At 35.5% G+C, this 22,409-nt stretch overlaps 1 protein-coding gene across 3 annotated transcripts in view; it reads left to right on the forward strand.

Moving 5' to 3' along the window:
- The window catches only part of LOC135216031 (uncharacterized), a 922,226-nt gene that overhangs the window by 290,584 nt on the left and 609,233 nt on the right, over nt 1-22,409 (forward strand). For all 3 annotated transcript variants that reach the window (XM_064250970.1, XM_064250973.1, XM_064250971.1), the window contains one exon: nt 3,893-3,946. The gene's annotated coding sequence lies outside the window, so the exon portion shown is untranslated. The remainder of the gene's footprint in view (nt 1-3,892; nt 3,947-22,409) is intronic.

Here is a 22,409-nt window from a genome sequence, read left to right on the forward strand (position 1 = left end):
ATATATATATATATATATATATATATATATATATATATATATATATATATATATATATATCTGTTTCTACTATTATATTTTATTATTATTCAGATGATGAACCCTATTCATATGGAGCAAGCCCACACGAGCTATTTATTTGGAATTGAAGCTTCCAACGTATATGGTGATTTATTTATTTATTTTTTCTAAGAACTGATCTTATCTTTCAGTACTTCCCATTACCTTATGTTACTTGTTTCGAACGAACACCATATGCGTTGGAAGCTTCAATTTCAAATATATGGCTCCTGTGGACTTATTCCATATGAATAGGGTTCATCATCCAAGTAATAATTAACAATAATAATAATTTACTGGGAGTCGTGCCAATCTGGCTACGTGAGTAGTTGAATAAATTAGCTGCTTCTTCCTTCTTGCCATGTGAACACTAAAGTTTACTGAAGAGCGAAACAGACATGTATATTGTTGCAGAGGGACAAACAGCCTGAGAGAGAGAGAGAGAGAGAGAGAGAGAGAGAGAGAGAGAGAGAGAGAAGTTAAGTATATCTTAGTTCTACCAGACCACTGAGCTGATTAGCAGCTCTCCTAGGGCTGCCCCTAAAGAATAGATATTTTTACGTGGCTAGGAACCAATTGGTCACCTAGCAACCACGTTATATCGAGAAGTAAATTTCTTTCTCCAGAAATATATTCCTCTAATTCCGTGTTTGCCGAGCCGAGGATCGAACTTCGGACCATCGGATTGGTAGCCGAGCACGAGAACCACTTGTCCAACGAATATTGATATTCTCTTTTGCTTTAGATATGGTTGCATCTCAGAAGTTAGTTGTCATCGGTATTTCAATAATTAGTATAACAATCGCGTAAAGCTGTATAAATAAAAATAATGATATAAGGAAATGATACTTTAGGTTTTAAGAACACGTGATGAGTAATACCATATTTATTATGTGTTTTTTCTGCTTTTCGTTCATTTAGATCGAAGATGTGAGAAAGTTCAAACCATGTTAAGGAATGTGAAGTACAGATATTGAATTTCAGTGATATTCGAGGATAAGAAGAAAATAATTCTGCAAGGAAATAAAAGAACAGGGTATAAACACACATACAGAGAGAGAGAGAGAGTGAGAGAGAGAGAGTCTTTCAAAATGAGGTCATATTAAAACCGTGAAACTCTTATGGTGTCAAGACCACCTGGAATTATAGGCCAGTTTAGTGCAGTGATAAAAATGAAATAAGGATAATGAAAAATAGTCAAGTAATTGAGTGCTACAAAATAAAGGTATCGAATTAACTCCGTGAAATCCCGTGTGATATTAAAAATAATCATATGGACTCGATAGCTTAAGGAGCGATTTGAAAAATCCACATAATCTAGTGTTTAATTAAACTTGTTGTATAAAAAGAAAGGCAGGCTGTGACGTTATTGCTAGCTTCACGAAGTAGCCTGAATAATCCGAAGGGAAGATTAATAGACATATTGCCGAATCTATTTCAGTCACAAACAATACTTTGCCCTTTGTGGTTGTGGTCATATGCGGTGGTTAAGAAGGAACAAATGATTTATTCGTTCTTCCTTCTAGTGTTAGCTAAAAATTTTATGAATGGAAGTAGAAGAGATATAAAGGCAGAAAGAGATGCCCAGGCAAATAGCAAGTTTTCGGATGGAAGAAAGAGTAACGAGTAGGAATAAGCGCCTCAGTGGCGTGATCGGTATGGCCTTGACCTGCCACCTCGGTGGCTGCTAGTTCTATCCTCGGGCATTCCATTGAGGTGTTAGAAATGTGTATTTCTGGTAATAGAAGTTCACTCTCGACGTGGCTCGAAAGTCACGTAAAGCTGTTGGTTCCCTTGCTGAATAACCACTGGTTCCATGCAACGTAAAAACACCATACAAACAAACGAGTGGAAAGACAAGCAGACAGGCAGAAAGAGGAAATTAATAACTCAGACTCACGAATAAATAAAGAGGGAGATTCGAGGGATCAGAAAGAAATTAAATTTTTTGTTGATCGTACAATGTTGATACCTTCATATCTACAAAATCTTGATAATTATTTCCTGTTTATTTTTTCCTTTGTGCATCTGGCCGATCACATTTCCATTTTATTTCTTAGAAATCTTTTATACGAAATGTACGACTCGTGTTGGAAAGTAATAAGTTATTCAAATCTCAGTATTCCCTTTGACGTTAAAGAATTTTTTTTTAATTTGATCCTCCGAGGGTTTTAACCATGAACTATTTTTTCCATTTTAGGAGAGAGATGGAGAGATATTGCGTCAGAGAGATAGAAACAGACACACACACACACACAACCAAAGAAAGATTTCAGGGGAAGACCAGTTCTTTTTCCCTTTGAAGCAAATGAAATGTATTCATTTGAGCGGTTGTCCCCCTAGTATTTTTTATTCGTTTGTTGTAACATTCTTTTTAGCAGCATAAAATTTCAATTCACAGATTATTGTAGACGATCCTATTGACAGTTCCCTCTCTCTCTCTCTCTCTCTCTCTCTCGCCTCTCTCTCTCTCTCTCGTCTCTCTCCTCTCTCTCTCTCTCTATATATATATATATATATATATATATATATATTATATATATATATATATATATATACACGGATATATCCTTGTGCTTGTACATACGTATGATATATAGACGTATCGTGTGTGCCAGTCAATGAACTGAATATATATATATAATATATATATATATATATATATATATATATATATATATATATATATATATATATATATTACACTTAAGAGGATTAATGGAAGATTATCAGTGGGAGTGACCTAAACTGGCTTACCTGTGGATGGATCTCTTGGTATGAATACCACCTTTTCTGTAACTTTTCTCATTCATCTACCTGAATAGGATGACAGCATTCTCTGAAATATAGTATTTTTTCTCTATATTTTGGCGTTTTTGTGGGCTCCTTTTATTAGACACACACACACACACACACACACACACACACACACACACATATATATATATATATATATATATATATATATATATATATATATATATATATATAATATACCTGTACATATAAGCACACGCATATAGGTGTGTATGTATATACATATATAGTGTATAAACCGTTTCTCATGGTTCTTCGAAAAGGAAATCATGTCAAGAAATTCTTCGCATAAGGAACTTCATATACCAACTCGAAAGCCCATAAAGAATTTTAAGCCAGCACGCGTTCTCGCGTCCTGCATATTAAGGCCTTTCTGTTCACGTAACCTTTTCACTCCATCTGCTGAGCTTTTACGAGGTTTTCCTTTGCTCTTAGCCCCTCAGCATGCAAACTTTTTTTTTCACGGAATTATAATCTCCAATTTTCGGTCGTGAACACAGGTTTCAAAATCAATGTTTTCGTCTTTGCATAAAATTTGTTTATTATATTTTCATCCCTCTTGCCGTCCATCGTCACATATCCTACATAATCAGTACATCTCATTAGTTTCAAGCCATTTTTCAATCATTCAACATCCTCCCTTCACTTCCGTTAAGTAGAACCAGTTGAATGTTTACGTCGGATATTCCAACCTCCTCCTCATCTTATTGATGGCTCCTGCTACCATTTCAGATTCAAATACTCTGGGACGTTCCGTTTTCTTTTATTTCACCACTCATATTTTCTTTCAATTGGCTAAACATATTAAAGATACTCAGAAACGACTTACTTCCATCCCATATTCACGACGCTAGGAGCAAAATTGGTCTCTTAAGGCGTTACGTTTTGTCCGTATTACGCTTGCAGTTGTGATGCCATCCACATTACGTTATTGTAATTATAACTGATTATTATTGTGATCGGTCGCGTCGTAGTTGCTTAAGACATTATTGATGTTTTTTTCCTTATTTTACAGGGTTGACATCACACCGTATTCTATTCCAGTGGAGAGCTTCCCTAAATATTTAAGGTAAGTAAGTAGGTCTTTTTAAAGATTTCTTTGCAGAATTGGTGTGATTCTCTTTTCCCGCACTCTGGCGTCATGGAACAATGTATTCTTTCGTGTCCCCTAACATTCTTTCAGTTGTAGATCAGGTTCATTGCCCATGGTGACGTCTTGCTTTCTGACGTTAATCAGCGCTGCAATTTAAGATGTGGAACTTTCAGTTAAATATGTGACACGTTTTCCTCCCCTTTTATGGGTTTATTTCTCATTTACTCTTCAATTTAACCGATCCGTTTAGAGATATTTCATTCGAAAAATGTCTGTTGTACTTATACGTTTTAAGGAAGAATTTTTCAACGTCCATATTAAGATACATATCGTGTCAGGCCAGTCTTTAAATAGTTTAGGAATGTCTGTGAACTTACGCAGATAAGTGGGCACAAGCCTTGCAGTTTCATTAAATAAAAAGCTAAGCTTAGAAACTCGTCACATTCCTGGGAGCTTTGTGTGAATGATAATAGGTCAAAGTAAAGCCTAAAAAAAACCTGCAGAATAATAGATCGAGTATTCGGTACACACATAAAATACTTTTAATTGCAATCCGTTTATTTAAGGTTAAAGGTGAAATACTGTTGGATAGCGCCGGTATTTATAAAAGCAAGTTATATATTTATTTTTAACTTCTCTTTATTTGTTTCGCAACGAACATCAAAGGATTCTCGAATTTTCATTTCAGTCTAAAGTCGACCCGCGCCTTTTTCCGAATGCCAGAGTATCGGCTCAGATAGCGCTGAAGTGCATTTAGAGGCATTAACGCTTTCGCTGTCATTTGGTCGCCGAATGAATTCCTGTTGAGAGAGAGAGAGAGAGAGAGAGAGAGAGAGAGAGAGAGAGAGAGAGAGAGAGAAAATTGTTTAGGTGTATGTGACCTCATAACAGAGAAAGGAAAATGTTATAGTTATCTAGTATTGCCGAAGAGAAGGAAAAAAGTTTCTGGATTTGTTATAGAGAGAGAGAGAGAGAGAGAGGAGAGAGAGAGAGAATATGTGTGTGCTCTGTGTTTTATGGAGTCATCAAAGAGAGCGAGAAAGCAACGAAGGGGAAAGCAAAGATGCTGATTGAAAAGGGGAGCTGGAAAGGAGAGAGAGAGAGAGAGAGAGAGAGAGAGAGAGAGAGAGAGAGAGAGAGAGACGGGGGCGGTTTGCGTTTGGTGTTGTGACTTGATAATGTTTTGAAGGGACGGGAATAAAATTGAAATACATCCTTAACGAAAAGGAAACGGGCATGGAAAGAAAAATGTGTAAATTCATTAAGAAATCCTTTCGGAGAGGTCACCTTTTAAGGGCGCAGAACGTAATTTTAGTCAGAATTATTAATATTGTTAAACCTGTGCATGCATGAATGTCTTAAATCACCAATAGTTTTCATAAAACAATAACAAATCACGGTTTTGGGGAAAATGAAGCTCAATTTAGATAATTAAGCCAAAACACTGTATACATTAATGATTGATATTAAATAGCATCCCTAGCCATAAGCTTGTCTAGTTCCACAAGTCTAGCCCAGGATCCTTGGCAGTTAGATATCAGCTTGGTGGACGGAAGCTGTTTCTAATAAAACATCTCTAAGGCTGCGTCACACCCCTCTTCACTTCTGTAAAAAGTTTTGCGAATTTATTTCATTCAATATTTCTATATTTACAGCTTTTTGCACCCCAACCTTTCTGTATTTCAAGGGCTGCTGTTTATGTCATCCAGGCTTGGCATGTACATTCATCAGCAATGTTCCCTTCTGGAGTTGTGCACATTTTATTATCTGGTTTAAAAATTGTCCCATTATTAGCCTATGTATTTCCTTACCTCTTCTTTTGTGGTTATTGATGTATGTCATACTTTTACGGTAAAAACTCTCTTGTATATATATATATATATATATATATATATATATATATATATACATATATATATATATATATACACACACACACATATATATATATATATATATATATATATATATATATATATATATATATATATATATATATATATATATATATATATATATACAGTTTGTTTTGAAATTAGAGCTCCCCTCCCTCTACATCATAAACTAAAATTGATACTTATTTAAGTTTCTCTCTGAGTATTTAATATTTTGTGTGGCCCCCATCTGTCAGTACCACAGCCTACATTCTTGAGGGGTATTTTTTCAGCAAATCGCAAAAAAGCTGAGACTCAAACTCCATTTCCCTGAGCACTTCGGTCACCTCTCTTTGCACGTCGTCAAGGCTTGGTATACCATTATAGTTCACTGTGCCCGCTTCAGCATGATCCTTTAAGATACTACCAATGTTTTCACATGCATTAAGGTCAGGAGAGCCACCTGGAAATTCACTTGACCAGAAGAAATCGAGACCACTGTTTCAAAGCAGCTCCTATGTCTGAAGAGCCTTGAAACATGGTGCCTTATCATGCAAAAAATGTGACTCCTTCAACGGATAATACATTTTCAGGATCTTTAAGGAAACAAAATACTCCACCAGTACGCACAGTTTCTCTGAAGTATTCGCCATTCCATGACTGTCCTTTTTCTTTGATGAGCCACATTAACCGTTTGGCTGTGAAACAGAAAAATTCCCAAACATTCAGGAAATTTCACAACTTGGCGACAGTGCACATCATAGCTGATATCATCCAACTTTGCAGCCCAAATTATGTCATTTTAATGATTTGGCTTCCTGACTGTGTAAATGAAGAATTCATCTTGATGTGGCAACATGGAGAAAGTCAGCTTCATCCCAATTTTTAAGAAATGAACCACAAAACCATGCACGGTCTTCTCTCTATTGCTGAGTGATGTTGGGCTTGCTGATAACATGAAATGGCTTGATACTTGATTTTTTTCAATTCACAATATACGTCACTATAACTTCTTTCCCCCTTTTTGTTTCTAGTTCAAGTGCCAAGTTACGTAAAGACTTTCCTGGTCTACCCACTGACTCAGCTATGATGTCATTTGACTCCTGAGAAAGGACTTCAGGCCTTCCAAGTTTCTCACTCTTTTCGCAATGACAGTCATATGGATTTTTGTTCCAGTTTCTTTTAACAAAGGATTCATCTCTTTTAATGTATTTAGCTATCCAGGAATATGAAATGAAGGATGTGCCAGCATCCCTGGCCTCTCTGAAGGTTATATGGCCCGGATTTGGTCAATCCATCTGATTTCCTCCTCGAGTCGTTAGCCTTGGCTGTATCTAACTCCGTCACTCAGTCTGAAAATACAAGAAATGTAAAATGAAAAAATAGCGTAATAGAAACTTAAGATAATGTACTTGGAGATTAGCTATAGCAGAAAACTTCATAACTTTCCATTTGTTTTGTGAATGGGGGCCCTCTAATTTCGAAACATCCTGTATATATATAATCTGCAAGTTTGTTCCTATATACTGCCGTTTTATTTGTTTGCAGTCCTGTTTCTTTTCTCTTGCTGGTTTTCGATTTTTTTTATTTGGTAGCAATATGTGGCCTTTATAGCCCCTTCCTCTGAAAATATTGATTATTGTCATTTATAATTATGACTGCGATGTATTTCGTAATTTGGTTGTTAGGCGGTCGGAAGATTTCTTATGTTTGATCACTTTAACCTTTGGTTAATACGAAATTTTTATTTAGGATAATAGTATTAATAAGATAAATTTTTAATCATAAGAAAAATCATCTTAATATTTTGAAGGAGGTAAAATAATGACAAGAACTTATTAGCTCATATCATGGTACATGATATGACATTTTGGAGTTATCCATTCAGTTTTTTTGTTGGGACTGGAGTGTGATTTTTTTTTTCAATTCTTTTAGAGGAGGCGCTTGGGAGGTGATGCCGAAGTAAATTGGTGCTTTGGAAATCTCATTACTGCATTATGGTCTTTTAGAATTTCCAGTTCCGAAGCTTCAGATTAATGCTAAGTCAGGAGCCGGAGAAGACTAAAAATAATAGTATGAGCGAGAAGTGCTCTAGGTATAGATCTTAAATCCGCCATGCCACGCAGTGCAAACATTCAGTTCCGAATTTTTAGGAGTACAACAATTCAACAAAAAATTGTTTTCTGAGATTATCCTCGTTTATCTCTCATAGTGTAAGAAGTCTATAATGTAATATGAATGGGAGAGACCTTTAAAGTAATAATCATCTTGAGGTGGGCATCTGATGAAGACTTTTTGTAACCTTTCCGAAATTCCTTTTACTAGTGCCTCAGATATCCTGCTAAAACTCGCAAATTGACATGGATGAAAACTCAAATTCTTTCTGATCGTGAGCTGAAGTAATAACATTGATATATAATTATAAATCCATTTTAAGATACTCATCCTCTGAGCCCTTGGTTTTCCCATGAGGATATTTAAAACTCTGCAGGGGAAACAACCCTCTCTGTTGTATTTTCTTTTAGCTTTTTTAGCCCAGAATGGTTTTTGTTTACACTTTGTTAGCAACAGTTTTATTTCTAAAACAAAAACATTGCGACTTTTTTAGTAGCCTCGAAGGCTTTTGTTTGATCCTGTTATGCAGTGAAAAGCCTTTTGTTTTGTTCGCTTGTAGTATCTATATTTTATTTTACATCTTTGCTATACTTTTCTTTTCATGCTGACAAAATTGGCATATCTGCGTCATGTGACTGTGATCGAGCAGCAGCCTCTGTTGCTATTTTTTTTATCGGTATTGACGTAATTTGTGGATTGACTCTCTCTCTCTCTCTCTCTCTTCTCCTACCAATCTCTCGTCTCTCTCCACTCCTCTCTCTCTCTCTCTCTCTCTCTTGAAAACGATTTTACGTCCTTTTAGAAATGAGAAGAATCTCAGAGGAAGTTACGGAAAAGCGTAATGGAGATAATTTGAAATAGTCGACTACTGATTTACATATTAGATAAATCAGCATTTTTTTTTTTTACTGGGTTTTAGTTATGAACTGAGGGATGATGGAGATCTGAAATACGAAGAAAAATTCGCTGATGAGAACAAACAATATTTTGATGAAATTGGGTAGTAATTCATACATGTAGAGATTCTGATCACGTTGCAGGGTTTGCTAGTTCAAGATCTTGGAGAATTTAGTAGAGAGAGAGAGAGAGAGAGAGAGAGAGAGAGAGAGAGAGAGAGAGCTGACGACCTCAAGTTGCATAGGTAGAAGTATCAGTGAAAGTCCCAACGGCTGTTCATGAGGTAACTACGAGGCAATGAAGTAGTTCACTGTGTCTATCCGTTATCATAGGTCTCACAAGCTGTGTCGTGTAAAGGATTGGTAATGAAGTAGGTGATTGTGATCATTTCCATGTTACATTTCTTTTCTCCAAGTCACCTACCCTTCATCGTTCTGATGTTGTTGTTGAAGATTAAGCTGGCTTTATGCCAGCACGAGCTCTTGCTCAAGAGCAGACCGTAGAAAGTTCTGATGGTTTAACAAAATGAGTTAGTAATTAAAACCCAGTTTAGTACTCGCGTTTGATAAAATTTGTTAAGTAATTTAATCATTCTCATGATGATTTGAGGCTTCGTAGCATTTAATACATAGTATTCCTCCTTCATCCATATTAACATGCATTGGTCCATCTTCCTGGTGTTCATTTACTCTTAACTTCACTCTTCCTTATATCTGGTGTCAACTTTCTCTTCTTGCAAATATTTACTCTCAACATTCTCCTCTTACTATTATAGTAGTTTCTTCAATTTATAGTCACGGTTCCCAATCATTATTTTATCATCTGCGTTCATCAACCATTCCACGCTGCATTCGCTACTCATTTTCTTAGCCCACAACGTTTCACATTACATTTAGTGTCCTTCCTCTGACTTCTCCCATCATTCCATCCAGACACTGAACACCCATGGATACAGTACCAATCCTCGTCAGAATTGACTTTCTTTTTCTTCTTCTCTCTTTATTTTTCACAAAATTCCTAACTAATGTTCCTTCATTTCATCACTGTTTGTCCTCTATATTCCACGTGCAATAAGTCTTCAAAGAAAGAATCTCTCTTTCGTTGCGTCTTTTATTCTTAGTTCCATTTGTTCATTATCGTGTCTTTGCATTTGCTTTTCTGAATAACAACTTTACCTTAAAGTTAGTGTTCACCTTTTCCGCTGTGCTCATATTACTAACCATATTTTTTCCCTCTCATTGACTACCCTATCTATTTTGTGTATATCCGGATATGATCTCTTCTGTCATGCGTGTAAATGTCAATCTCAATTTTTCTCTTCGCTGAACCTTTCATTTCCTTATCTCGCCAGTTACTGGTTTTAATTCTTCATCGAACCATCCAAATCTTTATCTTCCTTTCCCCACCTTCACGTCCTTACTCAAACCCACAGTTCATCCATCTTCTTATGTGATCATCTCACTTCCGTCTTACTAGACTCGTGTGTCTTCATTCTATTTCAGTCACATCTTCACCCCCCTCCTCTCCTAATTAATCGTGTATTTACCTTAGCTTTTGCTTCAGTTAAATAATGTTAACACCATGAATTTCAAACAATCAAGTCCGTGTCCAAACCCACATCCACAAGACTCATTATTTTTCAGTAACTCTAGGAACTTCATTCCTATCAATAAAACACACACACACACACACACACACACACACACACACACACACACACACACGACATTTAAATATATCGTCAGCTTTTATTAATAGCTCTCTCTCTCTCTCCTCTCTCTCTCTCTCTCTCTCTTCTCTCTCATTTACAGTGCCTTAGCATACCATTGGGATACAAAAAACAATAAAAAAATTGTAAAGACTATTGCTTCTGTGCCATGATTTCTGGACGTACAAATCTGGAACGATTGCGATATAACTTTCTCCTCAATGAATGTAGTGTTAAGAATAGTAAAATGCTAGTAAAGAAAGTAGGGGAAGGGTTGGTGGTTCATCAAATTGGAAAACTGAAGTAGTACTAGATGAATCGGGCACGATATTCAACCACAGTTTTGGTAAAAAAAGAGGAATGAATTTGAATAATTGTTTTATCATGCAATTAGTGAACCTTTGTAAAATGACTAAGACGAGAGGGCCTTGGAAGCCTTAAGTTTTTAATATAGAACGGAGAAGACAAGAAGTTTGAAATTCCAAGGTCACAAATCGGTATGCTAAACTGACGGCCAGCGCTTTTCATTTTATGTGGTCTGGAATTGGTTAATTCATTCATTCCAGTGGAAGCGTGATATTTATACTCGTAAAAGGAGGAAATGTGAGAGAATGAAATGGAACGAATGATCTTTAAAAGCATATGAATTAGGCCCTGATTGAGTTCTCAAATTATTATGGTGGGAACTATTCGAATAAATGAATTTGAAAACAAAAATGTAACTGAATCACTGTGGATGTATTCCTCTGGAAGGAATATAATGAGCTCTCGGAATGATAGATTTTGAAAGGAAGTTAGTCTGTTGAGAAGTGAAATGAATGTAGCTATGTACAAAAAATGTTTGTGATGGGAATGAATTTGTTCATTTGCATATCAATTCATTTTTAATTCCAGGCCATTTTGAGGTATCAGCATAAGTAAGTTGTTCATGCAGCGCCTACCGGCGACTAGTGTTTCCAAAGTGTAGGTGAACGTTTACTTGCATCCATAGTGTCTTGTTGCCAAACTTTCCACTAAATTGCCAATACTGGTGTCAAAATGGAAGCCACGCACGTTTGTGTTACATCCCACTAACGAATCCAGAGAAAAAAATATCTGGCTGGTGTAAAGTTTGGCAGCTAGAAGATAAAAGTTGTCCCAGAGCGTTCATTCTTGACACTGGCTTAGTGCTTAACTTGTAAACAACTATATACATCATCTCAAATGGGTACTTAAGCAGAGACAACAAAGAACAGAGACGTGAAAGGGCAATAGAGAACAAGCGGCGCTTTCGTGAAATGTTTTACTTTTCCTGAGTCAACGGGTGATGGAAGAAGTTTTATGAAATTAACACCCGAATCACGTGTTTGGAGAGCAAACAAAACAAAGGTAAAATGCTCGGTAACTGAAGTAAGGAAGATTTTAGAAGAGAGAGAAAAATGAACGTGAGTGTCAGCGTGGTTACACAGAACGTAAATACACACAAGTATACACGCACACACAAACACACACACACACACACACACACACACACACACATATATATATATATATACACACATATATATATAGATATAGATAATACATATATATATAATATATATATATATATATATATATATATATATATATATATCATTTAATGCTGCTCTGCATCATTTATAGACTGGAAACTATTTAAAGAAGGGTAATCAGTATTATCTTTGTAACTACATATCTGTTGTGGTTTTTCCTTGAAGCCATTGGCATGCCTTATGGTCGTCTCGTGTCAGTCGAGTGTTTTGCTTTATAAATCGACCTTGGGATCAGTTCTACCCGACCCTTCAGATGAGTATCTTATGCGTACACTTCGGCTAAGATCACAACTGGTGTTTGAGTCTGTGCTGACGTTAGTTCTAGTCCCTTTAGAGCTAAACTTAGCCACACGAGCATTGATCGCTTCTTAATGTGCCCTGCCTTGTATCAGCTCTTCGTGTACAAGCCAGTCACGAAGTCGTTTCTCTCCCGGAAGTCACTACAGCAATGAATTCATGAAGAACAGAAAGAGTCAGGGCGCCCTTTGGGGATTTCAAATGTCGTCCGCCTAAGTCTGGTAGTAAAGGGTAAATGTTGGAGTTCATGATTATTTAGCTGTATTGCTTTGTCTGATAAGTAGAATACCAATTAACGTATATTTCGGGTTCAGCGAGAGAGAGAGAGAGAGAGAGAGAGAGAGAGAGAGAGAGAGAGAGAGCGCAGTTGGAAGGTCGCTAGATAACGAGATTCCAGCGTGAGATCAGATTTCAAAGGGGAAGGAACATTGATGAGCAATGATTTTGATGAAGTGAGAAACGTAGATATATAAGTGTCGAATGTATATGTAGTTAATTTCTAATTAGAGAACTCATTGAAGATTAGAGGCAGGAATGCTCTAATCTGTCTTTTCATCTGTGGAAGTCGTGCAGATGGAACTTCAGGAAGTTAAGTGAAATTGCACTACATTACTACCCTAATACTATAATTCTTGCATTTTAATATATTTTTGTATTTGTTGATTTATTAATAATTTTTTTTTTTTTTTTTTTTGTTTTTTTTTAATAATTGGGGTCTATTCCTTCTGTATTTCCCATTACCTTCTGTTACTGCTTTCTAGTGAACACCATATTCTTTGAAAGCTTGAATTTCAAGTCAATGGCCCTTGTGAGCTTGTTCCACATGAATAGGTTTCATTTTATGATTAATAATAATAATCATAATAATAATGATACTGCCTTTTCACATGAAAATTACTAGATGAAAAACCAGCCGCGCACGCGCATGTTTATAATCAGCTAGGTAGAGATGCATGTGCGTTTGTCTAAGATATTAATGAATGAATACTCATTCATTCGTCGTTATGTTCATGAATGTATGCACCCTGGAATTCGCAATTGAGATAGTAGATCACTTGTGCATCATTCATTTTGTCAGTGTTTATGTGTTTGTTTCATGTTTTTCGTGTGTAAGGCAAGATTACTAGGAAAATAATGCTAAATTCGAAATGTACCGCTGATTTAATCTATTTTTAATATAAGATCTTCCGTTTGCTTCTTACCCTTCACAGCTAAGCTGTGGAATTCTCTCTCTGCTTCCATTTTTGTCTCATTCTTTTTTCTTCTTCCCTTATTTATTTTCATCGTCTTTGAAACATTAGGCTATCGGACTGACCGTTCCATTAGCTTCATTATTCAATAAAATAAGCATTTACCTTAAAAATTCTTCCTGATTGCCACATTAAAACGTGTATTCGTATTACTTCTAAGAAGGTCATCAGTGTACTTTCAGCTTTTGCAGGAAAAAAAGAATATTTGTCCTACTCAATTTATTGGCTTTTTGGCTCTTCGCGACATAATCCTTTAACCTAACCAGGACAGATTCTCCGGAGTTTTGATATATCTCTCGCTCGATATATTTATATCCTTTTTTTTCGTCTTTTCATTAATAATTTTTTGGGGGAACATCTTTGTAAATTTCATGGTAATAAGTTGTATATGCCTCCTTGTTTTTTCAAAATGTATTGTTTTCTGGATGAATCATCTGTTGAACTGGTGTGTGATCCTCCAAGGTGTGGCTGCCTGAAAATGTGCTTATCCTGCCCTCAGGCGTTTCCTCGTTTCTGTAGAGTGAAATCGACCTTATTGCTAATCTTGTAATGTCAGTTTGGATGTTAAGCCTACTTTGACTATGTTTTTCCTCTGTACGATCAGTTGTGCCGGAGTAAAGAGTCGCACTAGACCGAAAGTGCTTGTCTATCTCGCTTTTCATTTTTCCTTCGTGGCAAAAACCTTTATATATATATATATATATATATATATATATATATATATATATATATATATATATATATATATATATTTATATATATGTAAATAAAGATATATGCCACGAAGGAAAAATAAACGAAGGAGGATCCGCAAGATCTTTCGACGTTAAAAGTCCTTTACTGAGCGGAGACTGACAAACATACGGGAAAAGACGATACAAGAAGATTCGTATAACTGACAGATAGGGATTATAAAGAGATTAGTACCTAGAATCCGACACACCTGGAAGATGAAAAACCTTCCCAAACAAGCATAAACAATGGGTGCAATTAAAGGTTTAAGACAATCATCTCAGATACAAGATCCAGACAATTAAAGGATTATAGGTGACAACTATTCAGAACTTGGTAAACAACATTCATTCATTTAAGTGAAAACAACCACCGAATAAATTGGGATGGCAGTTCAGTAATTGCAAGGTCAAGAGATGTCTTATCACGAAATCTTTTAGAATCTGCCTTAATACAACTTACTTTTCATTGTAATTTCAATGTTAGTCGTGGCCTTTTTCATTTAGACCCTTGTATCTGTAACATGTTTAAGAATGACCTCAAAGATATAATTAATTACTGACTTAAATAAAAATCAGTTGCCTTAGTTATTATTTTTGTTGTAATGTATGTCTGTCATGTATTGTGAATATGGTTTTGTTTACCAGGTTCTGAATAGTTGTCACCTATAATCCTTTAATTGTCTGGACCTTGTATCTGAGATGATTGTCTTAAACCTTTAATTGCACCCATTGTTTATGCTTGTTTGGGAAGGTTTTTCATCTTCCAGGTGTGTCGGATTCTAGGTACTAATCTCTTTATAATCCCTATCTGTCAGTTATACGAATCTTCTTGTATTGTCTTTTCCCGTATGTTTGTCAGTCTCCGCTCAGTAAAGGACTTTTAACTTCGAAAGATCTTGCGAATCCTCCTTCGTTTATTTTTCCTTCGTGGCATATATCTTTATTTATGGATTTATCACGTTCCTAACTTTCGTGATTCTGTTATACATATATATATATATATATATATATATATATATATATATATATATATATATATATATATATATCTCACAATGTGGCGGAGGCCAGTTGGTCTGCCCAAAGGAACTCCTCTACTTTTCAGCCCAAGAACACTCTTTTAGGGATGCGAAGGGTATGAGTGTTTGAGTATTTGTACCAAGAGCGCTACTCTGGCATCTGAAGAGCGTGCAGGGCAATTGATTGGCTATAAGGCACTCCTATAGGGTTCCAAAAGGAGTAAAGGATGACTGCTGGGCCCATGAACAATTTTCAGACATATTATTGGGTGCCAATGGACAGCTTCTCAGCTGGAGAAGCAGCCCTACCTGTTTGGAAGGTGGAGACTCCTCTTTAGCCCATGAGCATTCCTCTTTGGTTTCAAAAGGAGTGCAGGGGTGACTGCTTTGCCTAGGAATGTAGTATCTAGGTGACTTTGGCCGAATTTCATTTAGGTTTCTTGCGGAGAGTGTTTGGCACATTGACATTACATCAGGATTCTGAGAAGAGCATTGGATGAAAGCTTAGCCAAAGGCGCTCTTAGGTTAGAGTAGCGTGATTTTCTATGCAAAGAACATTCCTCTGAGCTTTAGGGAGAAAAAGCATATGCAGCTGCTTGGTCTAGGGGCACTCTGGCTCTTGAGGGCGAGATAGGTCAGTTGCTTGGCTCATAATCTGCTCTGGCATACCTTTGGGAGTGTGGGACAACTACTTATCCCAGTACCGCACACCCCTCTGGTGTTCCAGAGGAAGGAAGTTCAGGGCAACTGCTCGACCCTAAGACGCTCCTCTTGGGTACCAGAGGGAGTATTAGGGTTACATCGTCAACAAATTTTATGGTAAGAAATAAACAGATGTACTTTTGTTTATTGAGGGAACATATGAAAACCATAAGCTTTTGATGTTATTGGTCAGAGAAACAAGTTCTGTTACTTATCAGTGAGCCTCATAAAGCATGCACATTTCTCACCTAGACTAAGTTGAAGCCAACACCCAGATGCATCCATCTGATTATTTACTTTTTTCATCAGATATGTCCAGAAATACGGACATATATGATATTTGAGTAAAAATGTTCGAAAGTCATAATGGGAAATCTATGCATTTATTTACAGAAAATGTAATGACATAATAATTCGGTAAATACATATTCTCGAAACTGCAAACTTCTCATATCGCCAATTGGCAACTGCCAACGCGCCAACGGCTCTAGGTGAGAGGGCCAGACCCCACGGTATCTTGCGTCTCTCGGCACTACTGCCATCCGAGTCAAGTACGGATGCAACATAATTAGACATATTCTTCATTTTCTCTTTACATATTACACGCATCTAAAATCTGAAAGCACCAGCGTATTCAGGGTGATTTTATTGTTTGAAAAAAACAAGATTTTATTTTATCTTGATCTCATGAATTTTACAAAATCCGACGATAAATAAAAACAGGTATAAAGAATGAAATGCTTCTCTCTTCACTTCTACTCGTTGTAATTCCTTTGTATTTTAACTTATTGATTTCAGGAACAGGTTAATTAATTGTACATTTAATACCGAACCCTTTGGTATGACCAAAACTGTCCTATCTTTTGTAAAACGTGAGATAAATGAAGAAATGTAAACATAATGCTAGTTTTCTAAGCTACAAACGAAAATATGACCCACTGAGCGAGCAGTCTGCCTCCCGGTACCAGCCAATCAGAGGCCGCCAAACAAACGTCTCGTAGGCACAAGAATCTACCTTATGTGAATGGACTATAGTTATCAAAGCATATTCAAAGTTGAGAATAAAATGAATAGATTTCTCAGAACCTTGAAAAATGACATCATTGATGAAAAAGTGTTCCAAGATTTATTTTCCAGTGGTTCATCTTACGGAATTCTTTATGGTCTAGCAAAGATACATAAAGATAATGTTCCTCTCCGCCCTATCTTGGCCTCTTACAACACACCTAATTACCAACTGGCAAAATTTCTCGTCCCTCTGTTGGAACCGCTGACCACTAATCAATATACCTTCAAAGATTCTGAACAATTTAAAGAACGTATTTTACCCCAGGACTCTGACTTATTCATGACTAGTTTTGATGCCGAGTCACTATTTCCCAACGTACCTGTAAAGGAGACCATAAACAATATTCTTGATAAGCTATTCCCCGAACCTGAGCCTGTTTACTGTAATTTTAGTTATCCGAATTTTAAAGCTCTTTAGAATTGGCCGTGCTGGACACGGCATTTGTTTTTAATGGACAACTTTTTAAACAAATTGAGGGGATGGCCATGGGGTCTCCTCTTGGTCGTACCTTTGCGGACATATTCATGTGCTCCCTGGAGGTGCCCATTTTGGACGAATGCCCCCTGGCCTTCCGCCCTCTGTTTTACTCACACTACGTGGACGACACTTTTATCTTGTTCAAGCATGATTTCGATGCTGACAGGTTCCTAGATTTTTCTAATAATTACCATACTAATATTAATTTTACAATGAAAAAAGAACATAATTCAAAATTAGCCTTCCTAGATATTTTGGTCTCCAAGGAAAATTATTGTTTTAGTACTTCAATTTTTAGAAAGAAAACATTTACTGGCCTCGGTTCCAACTTCTATAGTTTCTGTTTTCTCAATTTCAAACTTAACTCGATATATACCTTACTCAATCGTGCTCTGTCTCTTACCTCTACCTGGTCTCTCTTCCACAACGAAATTACTTTTCTCCTCCAGTACTTCTTTAATAATGGCTTTCCTTCTAAGATCTTTCATAGAATTTTAAATAAACTACTTAGTAAAAGGGTTTCTGAGCAGCCTATATGTTTTAAGGTCCCCAAGATCCCTCTTTATGCCAGTTTCCCGTACCTGTTAAATGACAATTTTCGAAAAGAGTTTACCAAGATTGTGCACAGACACTTTGGAGCCGTAAATCTAAAGTTCATAACCGAGAATCCAAAGACCATTGGCTCGCTCTTCAAGCTTAAAGATCGGCTCTGTCCTTTGATGACGTCGGGTGTCTTTATGAATACACTTGTCCCAGATGTAATCTGGGAAAATATGTGGGATCTACCCGGCGTCTTCTCAGGGTTAGGGCCGATTCCCATCGGGGCGTTAGTTATAGAACTGGGTGTAAGCTATCTAACCCAGAAACATCTTATATAAGGAAGCACACTATTAAATGTAAAGCTACAGTCAAATACGAAGATTTTAACATTATTGGCCAAACAAGGGAACCCAACGAACTATTGATTTTGAAAACTCTGAACATCAAACTACGGGTTCCAACCTTAAACAACCATTCCTCTGCTGTCCCCTTGTTTTTAGCCTAATTATTCTGTCATTCCTTGGGCCTCTTGATGTTGTTTACTTTTATTGTGTTTTTATCTTTGATGCTGAAAGGTTGGTTAAGTGTTGAGCTGTTTTTGACTGTGGTTTTGTGAATATATGATTTTTACTTTTTATTATATTTGTTACTTTTATGTTTGTGTAATTTAGCTGAAATTTTTTTAATGTTCTCGTCATTTGTATGTTGTTTGGTACTTCTGGTCTGTTTTAATCAAGTGTGCTATAATTTAAGTGTGAGAGTTTTAATTTTACCATTAAACTGTTTTAACTTTGCAACTATTGGATCTTGTAATCAGCTCTTGTTTAATGTTAACATATTATACTTTATTTTGTAGAAATATCCCTGAAGATGTGGCGATGTTGTCACGAAACGTAGGATTAAAGCATAATGTGAATCTCTTCGTGTTCCTCTCCTTAATCTTCTTTATCGATATATATAATATAGTATATATATATATATATATCTATATATATATAATATATATATTATATATATATTATATATATATTTATACATATACACATATATACATTATACTATATATATATATAGATATATATATATTATTTATTTTTTATATACATATACACATAGATATATATATATATATATATATATATATATATATATATATATATACATATATATATACATATAACATATATATATATTTTATTTATTGAGATCGCAATATAGTATATATATATTATTATATATTATATATATATTGCTGTCTTATCTTTTTAAAATAATTAATGCGATCTGCGATCTCAATAAAAAATTCATCACAGTACTCCCTTTGCCCTTGACAGCTACTAATTTCGTCTGTCACTTTTGATATGAAATCGCCGTTATAAAAATGAGTTAATTTTTTTATCCAAAGGGAGAGAAAATGAATCTGAATTTTTTATTTTTATTTTATGGAATGATTTATACAGCTTATTCCGTAAAGCTATATATTCCCCAAATTGAGTTTTTGGGAAAGAGGTTCTAGTTATTTATTATGGAACATATTTCGTGTAAGTTATCTCGATCAGAGAAATACAAAAAATAGAATGATACATAGGCAGAAATGTTCTATACCATTCGAACTTGATTAAAAATGTAGAGAACAAATCGCTAGCATTTTGTATTACTCGAAAAATCTTGAACAATGTAGATCCTGCACTTTATGCTGTTTAAATAAACGAACGTACTTAGTAAGGCTGTGAGAAAAAAAATATAAAAAAAAGGCAATGTGATAACATGAATTTAAAACGACTAGTATGATCTTGCAAGATCGGATTGAATCACGTTGCAAACGGTACGTTTTTTTATTCCTCTTATGTGAGCGATTTACAATTAAGGTATTTTGCGTTATTTATCCTACTTCTAAATGTCATGGAGGTCAAATGTTTGAGGTTTCCTAATCAGCGTAACACGTTTGAATTTTCTTTGCTCGAAATAGTTCTTTTCATGGATACTCGGAAAAAAAAAAATGAGCAGTAAGTCTAATCTAAGGAAATCTTTCCTAACTTCCTGTAAAGCGCGCTTTACATACCTCACTGCTGGCATTCTCTTTAGGTATTAAGGACCTGCCTTACATGTGAAGAGAGCCCGTTTCTTATATAACCGCGTTATGTATACTGTATTCTATAAGGCCTTATCTTGTACTTACTTAATTTTGTTGAGTGGTGGTGAAGATTTGCGTGGCACGTGAGTAACAGATACTATATGTATATATATATATATATCTATATATATATATATATATATATATATATATATATATAATATGTATATATATGTGTGTATATTATATATATATATATATATATATAAATATATATATATATAAATTTTTTTCTTTGTAGCTCCACATCCTTTTCCATTTATTAAGATAATTGGATTATTCGTCGCAATTAGTGTTTCCAGTTGTGAATGTCAGCGTTGCATGGATAATTTATATATTGTATTTTCAACTACACATTTGGTAATTGTGCTGGAATTTTTTTTATTATAAATATTCTGCTTGATACGAATTCTGCTTATTTTCTTCATATTTCCCCAGCGTTTAGGCTTTAGGAAAACAGTAAGGCTAAGTTTTGTTTGTGAAGAATGAGTGTGTACCCTTCCTGCGAAGCAAGTTTTCTAATGCTGGATTCCTGTTCCAGTGTGTATTTTTGAAGTAGTACATAAGATGGGTGTATTGAGATGGGAATCTGGAATGGGTGTATATAAAATACAGTTCAGCAAAAAGGTGCTTAGCCTCGATATTCACCTCAAGCTGGGATTTCTATGCTTCGCTGGAACGGTAAATTTAAAATTGCATCGTACAGTGCCGTCTTCTGTTACAGTGGCTTCATGTTCTGCTTTCCCTTTTTGTTTTTCCGTATTTTGTCCCCAAAAAACTGGTTTGGTATTAATATTGTTTTTCGGATACTTTTCAATAAAGCATATAATACTTCATCTAGTTGACGGATATAAACTTGTCGGTTTTTAGGTATTTATTAAAGTTGTAGAAGGAAATGTATGTGGACAGTAGTTGTTTTGCTCTGATAATATAAAATAAAAGTGTTTTTACAAAAGGCTAAATTGTAAAGGAAAGACCTTATTATACATGCGTGTGTATGCATGTGCATAAAGGCCTTCTGTCTTCTCAGTGCAAAGAGAAAGTGTAACATGCATTCAGAATTCCCATTGAAAATTCTTGGCACATAATTATCTGCCTCATCATAATTCTTGGTTCAGTATTCCGAAATTGAATGTCCGCTGCGCGTATAACTTCCATTCCTTTTGAGAACGGTTCTTACTTCTTTACAGGGACGCTGCCCATTGTTCGTTATCTGTTTTGTAGCGAATAGCATTCTTTCTTCCCGTGTTGCTTCTGATTTGGGATTTAATGATGACTTGAAAATGTTAGCATTGCTTGTAATTCTTACACTGAATGTAGTTTTTATTTTTTTTTTTTTAATTTTTTTTTTTTTTTTTTTTTTTTTTTTTAATGAGCAATGTTTTCCCAACCAATTTAAGCTTCTTATAGCTTTTCTATTTGGGATATTCAAGAAGCTAGATAATTGTTAATGCTCCAGAGCGAGTTATTCGTCTTCCTCGTTTGTATTGTGGGAATACTTTCCTCTTTATCCGTTTGGCTGTTTGACCTTCATATATTCTATTCTACGAGATGAGGAGAGCGTATGACTTCTTCTAATCCACGAGTTTTAAAGCTTAGTGTAAAAATGCATCCACAGCATGCTAACACAAGATAATTTTATACCATTCCTTTCAGTTCCACATACCGATTCTCAGTGGAGAAGATGGTTTAGTAACAGCGACTGAATAATTCATTCTCTTTCTGAACGGCATCTGGAATTCTCCCCTGAATGAAACTTTATACCTTTTATTCCAGATGCAGAAATGACAGAGAAATCTGGAATTCTGAAATTTGGCTGAAGGCATTTTTTAATATAGCGGAAAGGCACTCGCAAAGCTTGCATTTCATGGAAGAGTTTTAGGAGTGTAATGAGCATTCAGCTAATTGCATAGATAGGTAGATATGGATAGATAAACAGAGAGATAGATAGAAAAGTTTTACAGAGAATCTGAAGGACAAGGAGAGGAGTCATTTGAAATGGGAAATTCTGATTAAATAAGGGGAATATAAATTTATATTCAGGGTACAAAAATAGATGACATTATTTTG

This window comes from Macrobrachium nipponense, chromosome 6 (genome assembly GCF_015104395.2).
Source record: "Macrobrachium nipponense isolate FS-2020 chromosome 6, ASM1510439v2, whole genome shotgun sequence".
Lineage (NCBI taxonomy): Eukaryota > Metazoa > Arthropoda > Malacostraca > Decapoda > Palaemonidae > Macrobrachium > Macrobrachium nipponense.